Source organism: Chiloscyllium plagiosum, unplaced genomic scaffold, assembly GCF_037043375.1.
Source record: "Chiloscyllium plagiosum isolate Xiang-an unplaced genomic scaffold, Cpla_swu_hap1 HiC_scaffold_39, whole genome shotgun sequence".
NCBI lineage: Eukaryota > Metazoa > Chordata > Chondrichthyes > Orectolobiformes > Hemiscylliidae > Chiloscyllium > Chiloscyllium plagiosum.
Window position 1 is genome coordinate 98,711,509 of NW_028270177.1, and position 18,839 is coordinate 98,730,347.

Below are 18,839 nucleotides of genomic sequence, written 5' to 3' on the forward strand. Positions count from 1 at the left end.
TACAATGTGGGAGAGTGCGAGGTCATGCATTTTGTTATGAAGAAGCAGGCATGGACTATTTGCTAAATGGGAAGAAAATTCCGAAATCTGAAGTGTAAAGGGACTTGAGATTCCAAGTCCAGGATTCGTTTAAGAGAAACTTGCAGGTTGAGTCAGTAGTTAAGAAGGCTAATATGAAGTTCTCATCCATCTCAACACTACTATAGTATAAAGGTAAGGATTATGACGCTTTCTACGTCTCTGGTCAGACAACATCGCCAGCATTTTGTACCTCATACCTTAGGAAGGATGTATTCAACTTGGTGCGTTTCGACAAAAGGTTCACCAGAAATGAAAAGCTTAACACATGAGGAACATTTGCGGGCTCTAGTTTATATTCGATGCAGATTAGAAGGCTGGGGGAGGGATCTGATTGAAACTCACAGAATACTGAATGGAATGGACAGAGAGGACATTGGGAGGACGTTTGCACTGGGACGAGAGACAAGGACCTGAGGGCACAAGTTAAGAGCAAACGGAAGACCCTTTCAAACGGAGACAAGATGAAACTTCTTTTTGCAGAGAGTGGTGAAACTGTAATTCCTTACCACCGAAGGCTGTGGAAACCAGATCGTTGAGTATATTTAAAACAGAGATGGATAAGTTTTTGATTGACAACGGGATCAAAGGTTACGGAGATATAGCAGGGAAATGGGGTTGAAAATCTGTCAGTCATAATTGAATGGTGGAGCAGACTCGATGGACCGAATGTCTTCTTTTCAGCTCCTATAGTCTTGTGGCCATATACAATTTCAGTCCTGGAAGGTGCGCTGGCTCAGTGGTTTGCAGTGCTGCTTCACAGCAACAAGGACGTGAGTTCCATTACATCCTCGGGTGACTGCCTGTGTGGGGATTGCACATTGTCTGCGTGGATTTCCTCTGGGTGCACCGATTTCCTCCCACAGTTCAAAGATGTGCAGGTTAGGCGAATTGGCCATGCTAAATTGCACATACTGTTCATGAATGTGAGGTTAGGTGCAATAGTCATGGGCCAAAGTATAGTAATAGGGTAGAGAATGGGTTTAGTTTGGATACAATCTAGATGGTCAGCATGGACACGTTGGGCCAAAGGTCCTGTTTCCACACTGTAGGGATGTTAAGAAAGTGCAGACAGCTGCAATTTTCCAATGAAGTTCAACCCAAGCTCGAGTAACACTTCACTTTACACTTTGGTGCGTTCCAGCTTGTAGGGGTTAATATTCAGTTCCATAAATTCACAACTTGACCCCATTATGGCTGTTCTTCATTTATCATAAACCTTCCATCCTGGGCTCTCTATGATTGTGTCTTGTTTATCTTGCACTCAACAGAAAGAAAATCCATTTCTAATACTTGCACATTAATTTTCACCCATTTTACATCTGTGTCTCTTTCACCACAATTTAAAACCATTTGTTTTTTGCACTGGGCCTCCAAACACTCTTTCCCACCTCTACCAAGGCGGTAAAACGCTCACTTTCCAACCCTTTCTGAAGCGGTTTTACACTGGACTTGAAAGTTTAACATTGTTTCGTTGTCTCTGCAGACGTTGCCAAACCAACTGAGTTCGTTCAAAAGCGAAAGGTCACAGAACTTTTTTTCAATATAGCAAAGACCAGTGGATACTGGAAATAGGAAACAAAAACAAAAATTGTTGCAGACACCAATAGCTTTGAAGAACAGTCACAGGACCCGAAAGATTATCTCTGCTTTCACTTCACAGATGCTGCCAGACCTGTTTAGTGTTCTTGAACAAGTTTCAAACACGTGTGTCAAAAGTGCTCAAACGCCCGGTCCAACATGCAGTTCCATGCACCGGAAGTGAACAATAACTCAAAGTGCACAAATTCATTCGTTTTAAAACTACATAAAGCTGAGTTCTGAATCATGGTGAGGGAGAGAAATACATTCACTTTCAACAGATGATGGCATTACCGGAAGGGAAATGATTCAGATTCAGATGAAAATGTTAAATGCGTTTGAGGAACGCAAAATTGGAGGCATGACATCATGAAGGGCGAGAATTTTTAAAAAAGCGTTCCCACATCAGGAATCAGGATAGGTCATGGAGTACATGGGTGATGGGTGAATGGGTCCCGGTGTGAACTGAGGACCGGCAGCAGAATTGTATTGCAGATATTGCAGCTCAGGCTGGGAATTCATGTGATGCTGCAAATCATAGCAGCAGCAGTAGCAGCAGCAGCAGCAACAGAACCAGAATTATATTCAACCACAATCTGTAACATTTTCCCCGGGATAATCCCTCAGTCTAACATTACCATGAAGCTGATCTATGGTACAGTGATGCGTGTGGGAGAACATGCCAGGGTCAGAAACCGATGTACCTGAAGCTGATGACGATGCATTAAAACTACTGCACTTACTGCTTACATTAACAAACAACAGAAATAATGTCTGATAGAGAGGGTGCAATGATCCCAAGACTATGACCACTTCTTTTCAAACCAACTAAGAATTCTTGCTGATCTGTCTACCTTTGTTCTTATCTGATTGTTAGAAACCTTGTTCCTTCTGTTCGAGACGGTTCAAGGACTTCCCTCCTATTACAGTTTTGTTTGTATCATTGATATACTTACAGTGCCTTTCCCTGTGAGGAATGATGTAAAATACTGGTGTAAATTATCTGCCTATTTCCTATAGCCAGTTCCTCAGTCACACTCTCCAAATGGACTCAGTATGCGTTCTTGACATCATTTCTACCTAAGGTCACACAGTCATCTTGAACATTGTTTATGTACACAGAAAAGTTTGTGATGCTTGTTTTTATATTTCTTGCTAATTTGCTTACATTATATCTTTTCCTCCCATACCTCGCTTTCACGATTCCTACGGTCATATCGCGCATAACCAGACCCTTTGGTCCAACCTGACCATGCTGGCCAGGTTTTCCAAAGTAAACTAGTCCCATCTGATTGCATTTTGTCCATGTGTCTCTAAACGTTTCCTATTCCGATGTTTGTACAAACGCCTTTTAAATGTTGTAGCTGTACTTGGATTTACCATTCTTCCTCTGACAGGTCTTTCCATACACACATCCCCCTCTGTGTGAAAACGTAGCTGCTTCGTCCCATTTTAATCTTCTGCGTTTCACCTTAAAGCAATATCTTCTATGTTTGGACTTCCCTATCCTGTGGAAAACACCTTGGCTATTCACCCTATCCATGCCTCTCATGATTTTATAAATTTCTATAATGCCACCCCTCAACCTCCTACACTCCATCTGATAATAACTACAAGAACAAGCATTTAAAGGTAAGCACTGCAAAATTGAAACAATATTCAAAACGACAGGTAAACAACACTCAGAGCAAAACTTCATAGTGTGATTTGTTTTTTCTCCATGTTACAATACTAAGGCAGCATGAAACTCTTGTGAGTATCAATAGGAAGTCAAACACCTGAATTTCTTTGTCTAAAGGGGGTGATGATCTCTCCAGTAAAAACGTATTTCTGATCAGATCTATGTAAGAAAGGGAATTCTTAGACCACACAGACAGCGTGCGTTTGCCTTTAGCAGGGTGAGATGAAGTCTGAGTATACCTTTTGAAATTTGGATCACAGTGTGAATTCAGTGCAAAGGGGGAGAGGTGTTTTCAATAAGGTTTACTCCAAGAAGGAAACTTCCCAGAATGAGATGTGAGTGGGAGGTGTAAAGCAGCATGAATGGTGAGGCCGAGCCACACTGAGACTAGAGGCAAAATGGCAGCACAAAACACAACTTGATGCTAGTGCAGGGAAAGTAGACTCAATCAAAGAGCTTCAAGTGTAGTGGGGAGGCATCATCATGTCAGAGAATGTACTCAGTAATTTGAGAGGGAGAACCTGGAATCAGGAAGGGGAGAGGAGCAACGAAGAGGATGGAGCAGCAATGGGATTTCTGGGGATAATTCAGGAAGCACAACTTAAAGTCATGCCCAGCATCTGCTTATGGTCACGAGAATAAACATCCTAATTCTGGCCCTACACTAATGCTCGTCAATAGTATCCTTGCCAACCTTTGAGGAGAAAGTGAGGTCTGCAGACGCTGGAGATCAAAGCTGAAACTTTATTGCTGGAACAGCACAGCAGGTCAGGCAGCATCTAGGGAACAGAAGATTCGACGTTTCCTGAAGAAGGGCATGTGCCCGAAACGTCGAATCTTCTGTTCCCTAGATGCTGCCTGACCTGCTGTGCTGTTCCAGCAATAAAGTTTCATCCTTGCCAACCTTTGTCAATCATGGGTACTTCATCTTCTTATGGAGTCCGTATTTTTGAAAGAAACAATAATTGCTGAGCATTATGGGATATCTGCTTGAATGTCTGCCGACACTTCAGCACGGACGTTCCCCTCAGTCTATATCCACATCTCGCCTCAAACCAGATGTGAGACAGAAATCCTCAATTTAAATACATGGTTCTTTTAAATAATTCAGGGGGGATCTTCTGCATGTAGCTAAACACATGATCAGCGTAGGCTTATTGCATTCTCCCAGTTTCTCCATCTCTGTTGTTTCTGTTTGATGATGCCACATTCCAGTGAGCTTCCTCTGACGTGACCTCCTTTTCCTTCAAACCAGAAATCCCCTAACTACGGTGGACAGGGCCTTCATGTGACTGCCCTATCTCCCACGCTTCTGCCCTCACTCCATTCCCTCCTTCCCAGAACAATGAAAGATCTCCCCTTGTCGTCGCTTCGTACTGCATTAGAACCAACATTCACTGACTCATCTTCCGCCACTTCCACCACCTCCAGCAGGACAGCAACATCAAACACATCTTCCACTCGCGTCCACTGTCAGCATTTCACAGAGATCATTCCCTCTGTGATACCCTCCATCAACCCGAACACTTCCCCACACCCCCATGACACCTTCCCATGCAATTACAGAAGCTACAACACGAGCCCATTCACCTCTTCCCTCCTCACTGTCCAAGGTCCCAATCACATCTCCCAGGTGAAGTAGTATTTTATTTTTACTCTTTCAATCCGGTCTCCTGTCACAATGCAGTCTCCTTTACATTGGGGAGACCAAACAGAGACTGCTTTGAGGAACACTTTCACTCTGTCTGTAGGAATAACCCTGACCCTCTCATTTCTTCCCATTTCAATAATCTCCTTTGTTCCCATCCTAGCATTTCGGTCCTGAGCTGCTGCAATGTTCCAATGAAGCACTATTCAAGCTCGAGTAACATCTCACTTTACACTTTAATGTGTTACAGCCTGTAGTTGTTAATATACAATTCCAAATTCGCAGTCTGACCCCATTATGGCTGTTCTCCATTTTTCATGCATTCTGCTTCCTGGCCTAACAATGATCTTGTCTGTATCTTGCTTATTCTGCACTCAATAGAGGCAACCCATTTCTCCCATGTACACTTTAATTTACACCCATCTTACATCCGTTTCTCTTTCACCACAATTAAAAGCTCATTCCTCTGTGCCATTGCACTTCCACATGCTCTGTTTCCCATCATCCCTCGTCCACTTTTGCCAAGGCAATAAGGATCCCTTTTCAGTTCTGAACAAGGGCCACGCTGGACTTGAAACGCTATCTCTGTTTCTCTGTCTCCACAGATGCTGCCAGACACGCTGACTTTCTCCAGAAATTTCTGGTTTTGAACATGTTCAAAGATGTGTGTCAAAGCTGCTCAAATGTCCTGACCCACATGGAGTGCCATGCACTTGGAAGTGAAAAATAACACAAGGTGCACAAATACCTTGGTTCTGAAACTACATAAGACTGGAATCATTGACGCTTCAGAGTTCTTAATGAAAGCCTTGGAAAGAAACAGAGGGAAGCACATTCAATTTAAATACCGAAATTGGTACGACTGGAAGGGAAATCATTCAGATGAATGTTAGAATTAGAGTCTTTGCAGTGTGGAAACAGGCCCTTCAGCCCAACATGTCCATACCTATCCTCTGAAGAGTAAACCAACCAGACCCATTCTCCTATTTTATATTTACCCCTGGCTAATGCACCTATCCTACATATCCCTGAACATTACAATTCACCTAATCTGCACATTTTTGGTTTGTGGGAGGGAACTAAAGCACCCAGAAGAAACCCACAGGGAGAATGTGCATGTTCCACATAGACAGTCGCCAGAGGATGGAATCGAACCTGGATCCCTAGCACTGTGAGGCAGCAGCACTAACCACTGAGCCATGGTACTGCTTCACGGAATATATTTAGGAGTTTTGAAAAAAATTACAAGAGGTGTGACACCATGTACAGACACTCAGAGGAATGAGAATATTAAAATGGAAGTGTTACTACATCAGAAACCAGAGTAGGTGAAGGGGTGATGGGTGAATGGGTCTCGGTGTGAACTGGGGGTAGACAGAAGAAATGCATTGCAGATATCGCAGCTGAAAACTGGGAATTCATGTAGATCACAGCTGGACAGAAGGAGCATTGTATTGAATCACCATCTGTAACTGTTTGCCCAGTTTAATCCCTCAGTTTATCATCCCCGTTTTTAAATAGATATTTTTATTAGAAATTTAACATGTTTACAAGTTTACAAAAATAACAAAACTCTCAAGTGCAAACATTGATATACAATTAAATCTTAAATAAATAATGACCAAAATTCAACAAAAGAAAAATACCGAGAAAAAAAAACTAATCTAACCTACAACTAACCCGAGTGTATAATTAAGTCTCTTACATTATTCAAATAAGAAAAAGGAAAAAAAAAAAACAATGGTAACACAGAAATTGGGTAGCGAGATACATGCTCGGAATGTGTTAACATCAAATGTAACAAAACCCATATTCGTGCGGGATTCCTCTTGCATGGGGCCCCGGACGAGCCAGGTTTGTAATCTCAATTAAATAAAAGTCCTTGTTAGGATAACCTAAATATTTGTATTTATGTAATTCAAGAATGGCTGCCATATTTTATGAAATAATTCGGTCTTTCGGTGCACCATATTTGTAAGGATGTCAAGGGCAATACGTTCCATAATCAATCTGTGCCAATATGAAATGTTTAGGGGGGGCCTCAGCCACCCAGTTTACCAAAATATGTTTCCTTGCACAGAAAGAGAGAACAGAAAATAATCTCTTCCCGTGCATATCCAGGGAGGGTAAGTTTGAAAAGCCCAAAAGGAGAGATACAGGGTCCAGTTTAATTTCCGTTCCTAAAATTTCTCTCAGGGTACTTGCTACTTTAGGCCAGTCTCTACGGATCTTATGACAGGTCCATAGGCAATGTACCAAGAGTGCCCACCTCTATTTTGCATTTGGGACACATTGGAGATGCTCCTGCCTTAAATGTTGCCAATCAATCCGCTGCTATATGGGCCCTATGAAGTATCTTCAGCTGGGTAGCCTGAGTTCTGTTGCAGATGGTGATTCTTCTGGCGTTTTCCCAAATGTCATTCCACATTTCTATAGAGATCTCTAGTCCCAAATCCTGATCCCATGTCTTAAGAAGATTGTCCATATCTCCCGATACTTCATCATGTAGTAAATGATAAATAGTACTGACGGAAGATACCCCCATTGGTCGTAGTACTCTATATTCTCTATCTAATAACATAGTCTTCTTCTGTATATAATCTCGAATTTGGAAGTATCAAAAGAGGTCTCCATTCGGTAATCCTAATTTCTGACACAGCTGTTCAAAAGACATCAGGACCCCATCTTTAAATAGGTCCCCTAGACATGAGATACCCCTGGATCTCCAGAGTTTAAAAGTGGCATCTGTAAACCCCGGGTGAATTCCCCATGCTCCCACTTTCGGAACATAGGGGGATGTCTTATGTGAGTTGCCCTCATTTTGCCCGATTATATTCCAATCTTCAATTGTGTTTAGTATTATAGGGTTTTTACAGTGATCTGTAATGATTTTCCTCTTGTCTGAAAATAAAAGGTTAATAAATGGGTATTTTACTTGAGAAGCCTCGATGTCCAGCCAGATTGATTGCGGGTCAGACAAGACCCAATAAGCTATGTAACTTAATAGGGAACTTAACTGATATTTCCTAAAATCTGGGAAGTCCAATCCTCCCCATGCCTGTGGAAGCTATAGCTTCTTCAGCTTAAAGAGGGGCCGTCTATGATTCCAGATAAAGGTATCCAACCAGCCATATAATTTACGTAGTGCCAGCCTCGGCAGCATCACCGGAAGCATTTTCAAAGGGTATAGGAGACCGTACCGGAATATTCATTTAATTAGTGCTACTCTACCTAGCCAGGAAATTGGAAGGTCTCCCCATCGCTGGAGGTCCTGCCTTATCCTTTCCAGTAAATGCACAAAGTTAGCCTTGTATAACTGACCAAATACTGGGGTAATAAAAATGCTTAAATATAAGAAATCCTCCAGGGACCAACGAAAGGGAAAGTGGGATCAGTCCACTAAGTGGGGTATCATAGCTAGGCCACCGATTGGTATAGCCTCCGATTTTGAGAAATTAATTTTATGGCCTGAGAATGCGCTAAATATATTAATAACTCGGATTAAGCGAGGTACGGACCTCAGATGATTACTGAGGAATAGAAGAACATCATCTGCATAAAGGGTAATTTTATGTTTACCTGTACCAATCCTCGGGGCCGTTATATTAGGACCAGCCCGTATAGCATCTGCTCGTGGTTCAATTATTAGCATAAATAACAATGGCGAGAGAAGACATCCCTGACAGCAGCCCCTATCTAAACTGAAGCTATCCGAACCTAATCCATTGATAACCACAACTGCTTTGGGATCACTATATAATGTTGAGACCCATTTGGTAAACACCTTTCCAACGCCAAACCTTTCCAATGTGTAAAACAAATAGGACCATTCAACCCTATTGAATGCCTTTTCCGCGTCTAATGAGACTACTACTCCTCGTACCTTTCATTGATAGCAGGCTTGAATCATATTCAAAACCCTTCTAATATTATTGGATGATCTACGGCCCTTAATAAACCACGTCTGATCCTCCTTTATGATATGTGGCAGTACCCTTTCTAGTCTCAGTGCTAACGTTTTAGAAAGGATTTTAAAATCTACATTTAGCAAGGATATTGGTCTGTATGACGTACAATCTTCTGGATCCTTTCCTTTTTCAAGGATAAGAGAGTATTTTCCTCTTTCAACGAAGGCGGGATACAGCCCTGACAATATGCACAGTTATACATGTCCAGAAATGGACCAGCCAATCTTCCTGTAAATTCTTTATAGAACTCAGCTTGAAAACCATCTGGGCCAGGTGCCTTACCGCTCTGAAGTTGCCTGATTGCGTCAAGTATTTCTTGGACTGTTAGGGGAGCATTTAAGACCGATACCTGTTCCGGAGTTAGGCCTGGAAAGGTCAAATTTAAAAAAAATGATTGCATCCTCCTCGTCCTGTCTTCACAATCCTGCGATTTATATAAATCAGAATAACATTTTCTAAAGATTGCATTAATCCTTTTATGATCATGAGTCAAAATACCCGTACTTTTCTTGATAGATGTAATAGTTTGAGGGGCCTTTTTTTCTTTGCAAGAAATGCTAAATATCTACCCGGTTTGTCGCCAAATTCATATAACCTTTGTTTTGCAAATAATATTTCTTTCTTAGCCTTTTGGGTAAGCGTGGTATTTAGAGCTGTCCGAAAGGCCGTAATCCTTTGCAATTTGATAATATAAGGTCTATAAGCGTATGCTGTTTCAGCTGCTTTTAAGCGAGCTTCGAGCAGATGCTGTTGTTCTCCCTTTAATTTTTTCTGTGTCCCTGAGTAGGAGATGATCAAAACTCATGCGTAAGCTTTGATGGTCTCCCACATCATTAATGGGTTGCTAGTCGCACCTAAATTAATTTCTAAAAAAGTTTTAAATTCTTGAGAGAAGTACTTTACAAATTTACTATCTTTCATCAGGAAGGTGTCCATACGTCAATGCGGAGGGGATGTCCCGTTGTTCCTCGCCTTGATTTCCATATATACAGCAGCGTGGTCGGAAATTGCTATACTAACTATTTTACAGGATGATATGGAATTTAAAAAAAAACGAGGGGGCAAAAAACATATCAATTCTGGTATGACATTTATGTGGATTGGAGTAAAAAGAAAAATCTCAGCCCTGTGGATGAAGACATCTCCATACACCTACTAATCCTAATTGTTCAGATCCACCAATTGTCTAGATCTGGAAGATACTCCTGCAGTACTCTTGGGAATCCTATCTATTTCCGGATCCATCATACAATTAAAGTCTCCCCCTATAATTGTATGACGGGCACCAAGAGCCATCAATTTTGAAAAGGCTTCCTTTATAAATTTAATGTGGTGTGCCGGGGGGCAGTACAAATTTAAAATCCCATATTCCTCTCCATTTATAAGGGCTTTAATCAAAATATATCGTCCAGATTCGTCTTTTATCTGATTGAGGATTTTGAAAGGGAAATTCTTCCGAACAAGAACAACAGCTCCCCTGCTTTTTGATCTAAAAGAAGAAAAAAAAGGCCTGATCAAATCCACCCTGTTCTTGATCCAACAGGTGTGTCTCCTGTAGGAGAGCTATAAAAACTCTTTCTTTCTTAAGATTTGATAATATTTTCTTCCTTTTGACTGAGGAATTACTCCGCTTGACATTCCAGGTGCACCACTTAACCAACTGATCAACCATAATCATCCGGGCAAATCCGAAACCCCTCGGGAGGGGAAACCCTATCTAGAATATCCCGAACATAGAGCATACAAAATTCACAGAAATAAATGGTTCTCTGATACACTCACAACAATATAATAAAAACTATTTCTAAATAATAAAAAAAAATAAAACGTATTTAAATGAAGAGATTCCCCCTTGTTCCCAGGGGGTGTCACTTCCTCTCCAAAGGTCCATCGTATCCTCTCCCAACCAATCCCCACCCTTGACCCAGGCGCTCCTCAATAGGATGAGGAGAATTCAGATATAACACAAAGCTAGAGTGTTATATCCCCCCCCCCCCCCCACCTCACACACACACACAGACCAACACCTGGATATGTTTGGTAATGTTAATACCATGTATAAACATATATAACTATAAAATTACAACCTCAACAAATAATAATTAAATAGAATAATACAATATAACAAGGGAAAACAACCCCGCTCCGAGAGACAGAGGTAAAATAGAATAAGGTAACTATCTCCCCCCACCAACATTAACTAAACATACATATACACACATACATACCCACATACATACATACATAGAATAATAAAAAAAAAACCGGGGGGGGTGGGGGAGAAACAATCGTTAAATAGAGAACAAGTGAATAAATCCCTCTCCCCACCCCAAGATAATATGAAACAATAATGTAAGAAAAAAGAAAAAAAAATGGGGGGATATAAACCAGAGTGGAGGAAAGGCAAACCAACATCCATTATCTCTTACAATTTATCTAAGAGAGTCCAAGAATTCCTTAGACTTTTCTGGCGATCTGAAGTTATACACGGATCCTTCATGGTTAAAGCGTAGCGTCGCTGGGTTGTGTAAGGAGTACTGAATATTTAAGTCCCTTAAACAGTTCTTCGCCTCATCGAGTGCTTTCCCCTTTCGGACCAGAGCTGGGGAAACCTCCTGGAATAACATGATCTTGGATCCTTTATAGATCATGGCTTCGGAATGTTTTCCTAGATTTCTAGAAGCTTCTAGGAGTATCTGCCTCTCCTTATAGCTCTGCAGCCGGAACAGGATCGGGCGTAGGCGCTGGTTCGAGCTGGGCTCACATATTGCGACCCGGTAGGCCCATTCTACCCTTACCTGGCCTGATCCAGTTTCCAGATTTAAAAGCTGTGTCAGCCACTCTCGAGAAACGCTGTAAGCTGGCCTTCCTCTTCCCGTTCGGGAAGACCCAGCAAACGAATATTTCTTCAATGTGAGTCTCTCAGGTCCAGACTCGCTGTTCGAGAGTCCGGATCTGTTTCACGGCCGATTGCGCTATAGTTTCGGATGTCTCGGCCTTTAGCTCCGTCCCTCCGACTCGGCGCTCGATTTCTTTAATGTCTCGGTCGTGCTTTTGTTTGGCCCAGAGTGAGTCCCATCGACTTCGGGATTCTTCAATGAAAGCGTCGAGTTTAGAGATGATTTCCACAAGGCTTGTCACCGTAGGTAAGTCCCCCGGGACGGCTGTGGACGCCTTTGCTGCAGCTGGAGAGGATGGGGGAGGGGGTCCTGCTTGCTGAGAGCTGCGGGTTCCCTTCTCTTTGGTCATTTTTACTAAAGATTAGATTGTTTAAATTTAATACTAAGCAACTAATTAAATTAAACAGCTAATTTAAATGATTTGGTTAGTGTGGTGGGGGTGGGTGACCCACTTTACCCAAGTCTTGGGAGGAGCACTATAGACTCAGACTTGCTGAGTCGCCGCCATCTTGGATCCCCGTGTTATATTAATTCTGAAGTTCTCTGACCCACAGTAACAAGTTTTGGTGCCTGGAGAGATAAGCTGGTCCAGTGAAGGGCACAGTGGACCATTAACCATGATCTCTTCCGATTTTCTGACATGCAGCGAAATCGAAATATCTGTTCAAACAAACAGATTCCTCATTTTAAAATCAGCACACTTCAGACTGGCAGGCCACTGTGTTCAGTACCCTCTGGTTTTGGTTGTTCTTAGCTGTACTGGGATTAGTCTCCCACTCCCCCTCAGTCACTGTACCTGTGGACCTACTGCTGTGGTTCCACACACCCCTCCCCCACCGCCGCCACACACTAGTTTAAACCCTCGTAAAGGACACTAGCAAACCTGCCTGCCAGGAGATTGCTGCCAGTTCAAGTCCATCCCGTCCATCTTGTCACTATCCTACCAACCCGGGAATCCCAATGATCCACATATCGGAGATTGTTATCAGTTCGTGTGCATCCTGTCCTTCATGTGTGTATCCTATTGACCCGTGAATCCCAATAATCCACATATCGTAAATTGCTGCCAGTTCAGGTTCATTCCGTTCTTTTTGTGTATTTCCTACCGACTCAGGAATCCCAATGATCCACATATCGGAAGTGCTTCCTCCCAGACCAGCATTTTGATCGTGTATTTAACTGTGCCACCTTCCTATTCCTAACCTCACTCGCACGTGACGTATTCTAATGTCCCCAAAATTCAAATATCCTTTCAGCACAACTCCATCAAGGCCTTTTCTTTAAACTGGATAGACTTGATTATAAAAACTTAAGTGTGACGTCAGGAAAGTGAGACCACTGAATCAGTCCAATGACTACCCGACCTGATATCTATCCCCGCCACCAAACCTGTTTGACAAGGCATACATATGGACCATCTAGTTGCAGATGGACGAGGATAAACAGAAGATTAGAAAATGTCAGAGCAGATGGGTGTAATTCAGCCTGTTTACTCAGCTTTGCTATTCAACTGGATTCTAGTTATTCTATTCCTTTCAATGGCAGAGTCGTTACCCAGCATCCCCAGAGGGTCAGAAAGTTCCCAGTGTAGTTGCGTGCACAGTCCTGCGAAGGGAGTATCCAGTGCCAGGCAATGGCGTAGGGGATGTCCCAGGGGTGGCACAAGGAAAAGCTGCATGTAGTGATGATGGACTGAGGGAACTGAGAGAGATGGAATGGGCATCCTGGAACACTGCACTCAGACAAGTGGTCGGGCAAGATTCCTAAACACCAGAGGAACCCGCGAACTACAGCTGCTTTTACAAAACAACCTGTCACATTTGCTGCATTTCTCCATCGAACAAAAGCAAAAATACTGCAGATGGTAGAAATCTGAAGCAAACACAGGGATGTACTGTGGAGAGAGAAAAGAGTTAATGTTCCCAATCCAGACATAGGAAGAATGAACAAAGTCCACACAGGCAGGGCCCAGAGATTGGAAATGAACCCAAGTCCCTCGCACTGTGAGGCAGCATTGCTGTGTCACCATGCTGCCCAATGATGGATAATTTGGGATAGTATAGTTAAAAAACATAGCTACTGTTCTCCGTGATCGGGATTAAGAGTCCTGAAGGTTGTGTTGCCTACATGGTGCTTGGGTTTGTGATATATCATTTGGGTTGCAGAACTTGGAGCGGGAGGGGAATGATCCAGTGGTTAGGGTCCGTGTAGGTACCAACGGCTGTACAAACAAATGACAATGAGAAGAGCGACGGGCAATACAGGACTGAACTATTATATCGGAATGCGTTCACTATATTGAATAACGTAAATGAGCTTGTGACTCATCCATAGTGGGCATTATTTGACATCGCTGCAAGAGGATCAGGATTGGGAGCTGAATATTCAAGGATATTCATCCTGTCGAAAAGATAGGCAGTTGGGCAGAGAGATAGAGTTGTCTCAGTATTAAGAATGGAATTGAATCAATAATCAACAATGAGAAATGAAATAAGGTAGAATCTGTGTCGGTAGAATTGAGGAATCAAAAAGGTGAAAAAATGCAGTTGGAGTTATATACAGGGAGCTGGGGTGTAAGATACACCAGGATCTAGGAAGATCTGTAGGAAAGGTAAAGTTACAGTGGTCATGTGGGATTTTACTTTACAGATGGACTGGGAATTCAGATTGATAGTGGTTGGCAAGAAAGGGAATTTGTGGAATGTTTACGAGATGGCTTTTTGGAGCAGCTTGTGCAGGCAGACTAGATGAGTGGAGCTTAACCTGACTGTGATCATAATATGATTGAATTTACTCTGCAATTTCAGATGGAGAAGTTAGAATCAGAAGTAACGGTATTACCGCTGGAACAAGGCAAATACACAGACAAGAGTGAGGAGCTGTGTAGAATTGACTAGGAGACGGGCCCAGCAGGAAAGACAGTACAACGGCAATGGCAAGATATTTTTGGAGTAATTCAGCAGAGATTTATTCTGAGGGAAAAGTGGGTTGTATAGGGAGTACGGGACAACCATAGCTGACGAGGGAAGTCAGGTATAGCATAAAAGCAAAAGAGAAATGATATAATGTGGCAAAGCGCAGTGGGAAACCTGAGGATTGGAAAGCTTACAAAGACAAAACAGAGGGCAAACAAAATAAAATAAGGAGGGAGATTATTAAATATGGGGGTAAGCTATCCAGTAATGTAAAGGAAGACTATAACAGTTTCTTTCAATATGAAAAGTGCAAAAGAGCGGCAAAAGTGAACATTGGACTGCTGGGAAAGGATGCTGGAGAGATAGCAGTGGGGAACGAGAAAAGGGCCAAGGAACTGAATAATTACTTTGCATCAACTTTCATGGTGGAAGGCACAAGTAATACCTTAAACATTCAAGAGACTGAGGGGCCAGAGCTGAGTATGATAGCCCCCACCATGGAGAACATGCTAGAAAAAAATGTAATGGCCCGAAGATGTTAAATAACCTTGACCAGATGGACTACATCCCAGTATTATACGGGAGATAGCTGAAGAGGGAGTGGAGGCAATCGTGGAAATCTTTCAGCAATCACTAGAGTAGGGAACGATCCTAGAGCACTGGAAGTGACACCCATTTTTAACAAGGGAATAAGGAAAAAGACAAAAAAAAAACCCATAATGAATAGTTTAACCTCTGTCGTGGGCAAGATCCTGAATCCATTGTGAAAGATGAGATTTCTGAATACGTGAAAGTGTTTGGTAAAATAGGGCAAAATCGGCATGATTTCATCAAGGGAAGTTAATGCCTGACAAATCTATTGGAGTTCTTTGAAGAGGAAATGAGCAGGCTCGAACAAGCATAGACAATGGATATTATCCACCTGGAATTCAAGAAGGTCTTTGACAAGGTGTCACACAGGAGATTACTGAGTATGATAAGGGTCCGTGGTGTTAGAGGCAAGGTGGTGGCATGGATAGAAGCTTGTCTGTCTGGCAGAAAGCAGAGAGTGGGGAGAAAAGATTACTTCTCAGGATGGCAGCCAGTGACAAGTGGTGATCCAGAATGCTCAGTGATTGAATCATAACTTTTTACTTGTTACATTAGCAATCTAGAGGCGGGAATTGAGGACACGCTAGCTAGGTTTGCAGACAATACAAAGACAGGCAGATTGACGGGTCGTATAGACGAAGTGGAGAGGCTGAACAAGGATTTGGACAGGTAAAGAGATAGTCAGATGCATTCCATAGTTCGAAAGTGTGAGGTCATGAACTTTGACACGAAGAATAGAGGCATGGTCTATTTTCTAAATGGCGAGAAAATTCAGAAATCTGAAGTGCAAAGGGACTTGGGAGTTCTAGCGCAGGATACTCTCAAGGTAAGCTTGCAGGTTGAGGCAGTAGTTAGGAGGGCAATTGCAATTATGATTGGGAGCATTTACTGCGAGAAGAATTGAACATAAGAACTAAATGTATACGGCTCTGGTCAGACCACATTTGGAGTATTGTGCTCATTTTTGAGCTCCATACCTCTGGAAGGATGTACTGGTCCTGGAGCGTGTTCAGAAGATTTTCACGAGAATGGTCATAGGAATGAAAAGCTTATTGCATGAGGAATGTTTGAGTACTCTGGGTCTATACTTGATAAAGTTTGAAAGGATGAGAGGGAATGTATTTGTAATAGACAGAATACTGAACGACCTGGAGAGAGTGGATGTTGATAATATGTTTCCGTTGGATTAGAATCTGAGGGCACATCCTTAGATGAAAGGGAACACTTTTTAGAACAGTGATAAGGAGAAAGTTATTTAATCATAGAATGGTGAATCTTTGAAATTTATTGCCACAGAAGGCTGTGGGGGAAAGTCATTGAGTATATTTGAGATGGAGATAGATAGTTTTTGATTAACCAGGGGATGAAGGGTTATGGGGAGAAGGTCGGAGAATGGGTTTGAGAAACCTATCAGAGATGATTGAATTACGAAGCAGACCCGATGGACTAACTGTCCTAATTTATGTTCCAATGTTTTATATGGTCTAAATCTAAGGAAGTACCTTGCATCTCCGAGAAGATAGATTCATGTTCTTCATGAAGGTCAGAAGCTGTTAGGAATGGTTAACTGTTTTAGAATGAAGGTATTGTGGCTGCTATCAGTGTGGTGGATAATATGACATTCAGTGCAGGATCACACACCATCTGCACTGTATTAATGTGGGGAGAGTTTATTCAAAACGTGGACCTCTCCGTCTCTCTCAATGGGGAGTAGGGGTTGGGGTGGGTGGGCGTAACGTCCGCCCAGGCACTTAAACTATCCCGAATCATGCATCCTGAGTGAAATAGCAGTCATGGAGTTTATCTCCTTCCCATTGTCTGTTTCGAATATAAGGAGTGATTGTCCATCCCTCTCAGGGTTCAATGCAATCACGTCTTATTCTCTCACAGCGCTACAGATCAACCTTCATTCACTCCTCATGGTGCCATCATCCTCGGGATTAATCTGGTGGAACTCCTCTTCACTCTCCCTGTGGTAAGGAGATCACTCCATATAAAGGAAAGAAAATCTGTCCACAATACCCCAAATACTGCCTCAACAACACTCACAGGTTTGATCACAATAATTCCTTTCCCTCACTTAGCTGGCTCCATTTCTTTCGGGGGGTGTGACACAGAAAACAATTAATTTACAATGCACTGCCACTGATGTAGAATTTAAAAACATCCTTATATCTGTAGGTCAGCATTAATAAAACCAGCACCAGAGATGCCCATGGAGATGGACATCACTCAGTCTTGGAAGAGACTCAATCAGAAAGTGTATTTCTAAAACAGTGAATGGCTACCTACCTGAATGGAAATGGGCCGGAAGAATATGGGATTCAGGCAGAGGAAGGGAGCTACCTTTCCTTTTGTTCTGCCTTCACGGGATGTGTGCAGCCATCGTCAGGCCAGCATGTTATGCCGATCTTGAACTGAGTGGCTATTTCAGCTGTTCCACAGGACAATAAATAGTAAAACAAATTGCCGTGGTTTGCAGTTAAACAGAGACTTGACCAGAGAAGGATGACCCACTGCCTTCTCTAATGGGCTTAAGGCAAGCCGATATCAACAGATTTTCATTCTGTGGTTCTGGAATACGAGCCAATGGCATGACCACCATACACTGTCTGCCCATCTTTCAGATTTTGTGCAGAGAACAAGTTAAACATCTCAAGTGCAATTATTTTGTAATGGTCACGTGGTTCGAAGGGACTTGAAACAGAGATATCTGTAATTAACAAAGGAACAAACGATGGTTTATTCAGGAATTGGACTGAGGATGAGGAGGAGACTGGGATGTCTTAATGGTGGTACTGGACAGGATTGGTATGTGGGGAGGATATGGAGATGTACACTTTGCAGGAGAAAACGAATCAAAGAGGCTGAGAACAGTGTGTTTTACCCTCGCGTGTTGGTGAGTAATTTGTAAATAATAGTTTGCTAGGTATAATTTCTAAGGAATGAAAATTTGATTGGAGCTGAAAACGTCGGCTTGCACCTTTACGAAATCTGCATATCCTGAGCATCGAATCCGTTCAGACCATTTCACTAAACAGACAGAGTGACTTACCAGGAACACCAACTATAGCAAGGATAGGATAGTAACCAGCTTGAATAACCATCAGTACATCTTCAATCCGCGATCCCAATGAAATCCAAGGCTGGGAAATCCAGTAAAGACCATAGGATAAACTCCTATCCATTGTTGGAACATTGCAGTCTAATGTTCCCAGATTCTGATCCAGTGTTGGAATATTCCAGTCTAATGTTCCCAGATTTCCATTTCTCGTGCCCTTCTCTCTGAAGCTGCTAATCCCTCTTATTGCTGTTGGACATGCTCCCGCTCGCTATGGGATAAAACACTGAAAGCACTCCCTTATTGATAGCAGAGAGAAACTCTCTAGAGACGCATATCATCCATAGAGACTGACATAATTACAAACGCTGAACAAATAGCTCCAGTTAACCCCTTTGAATTCAAAGCTACTTTAT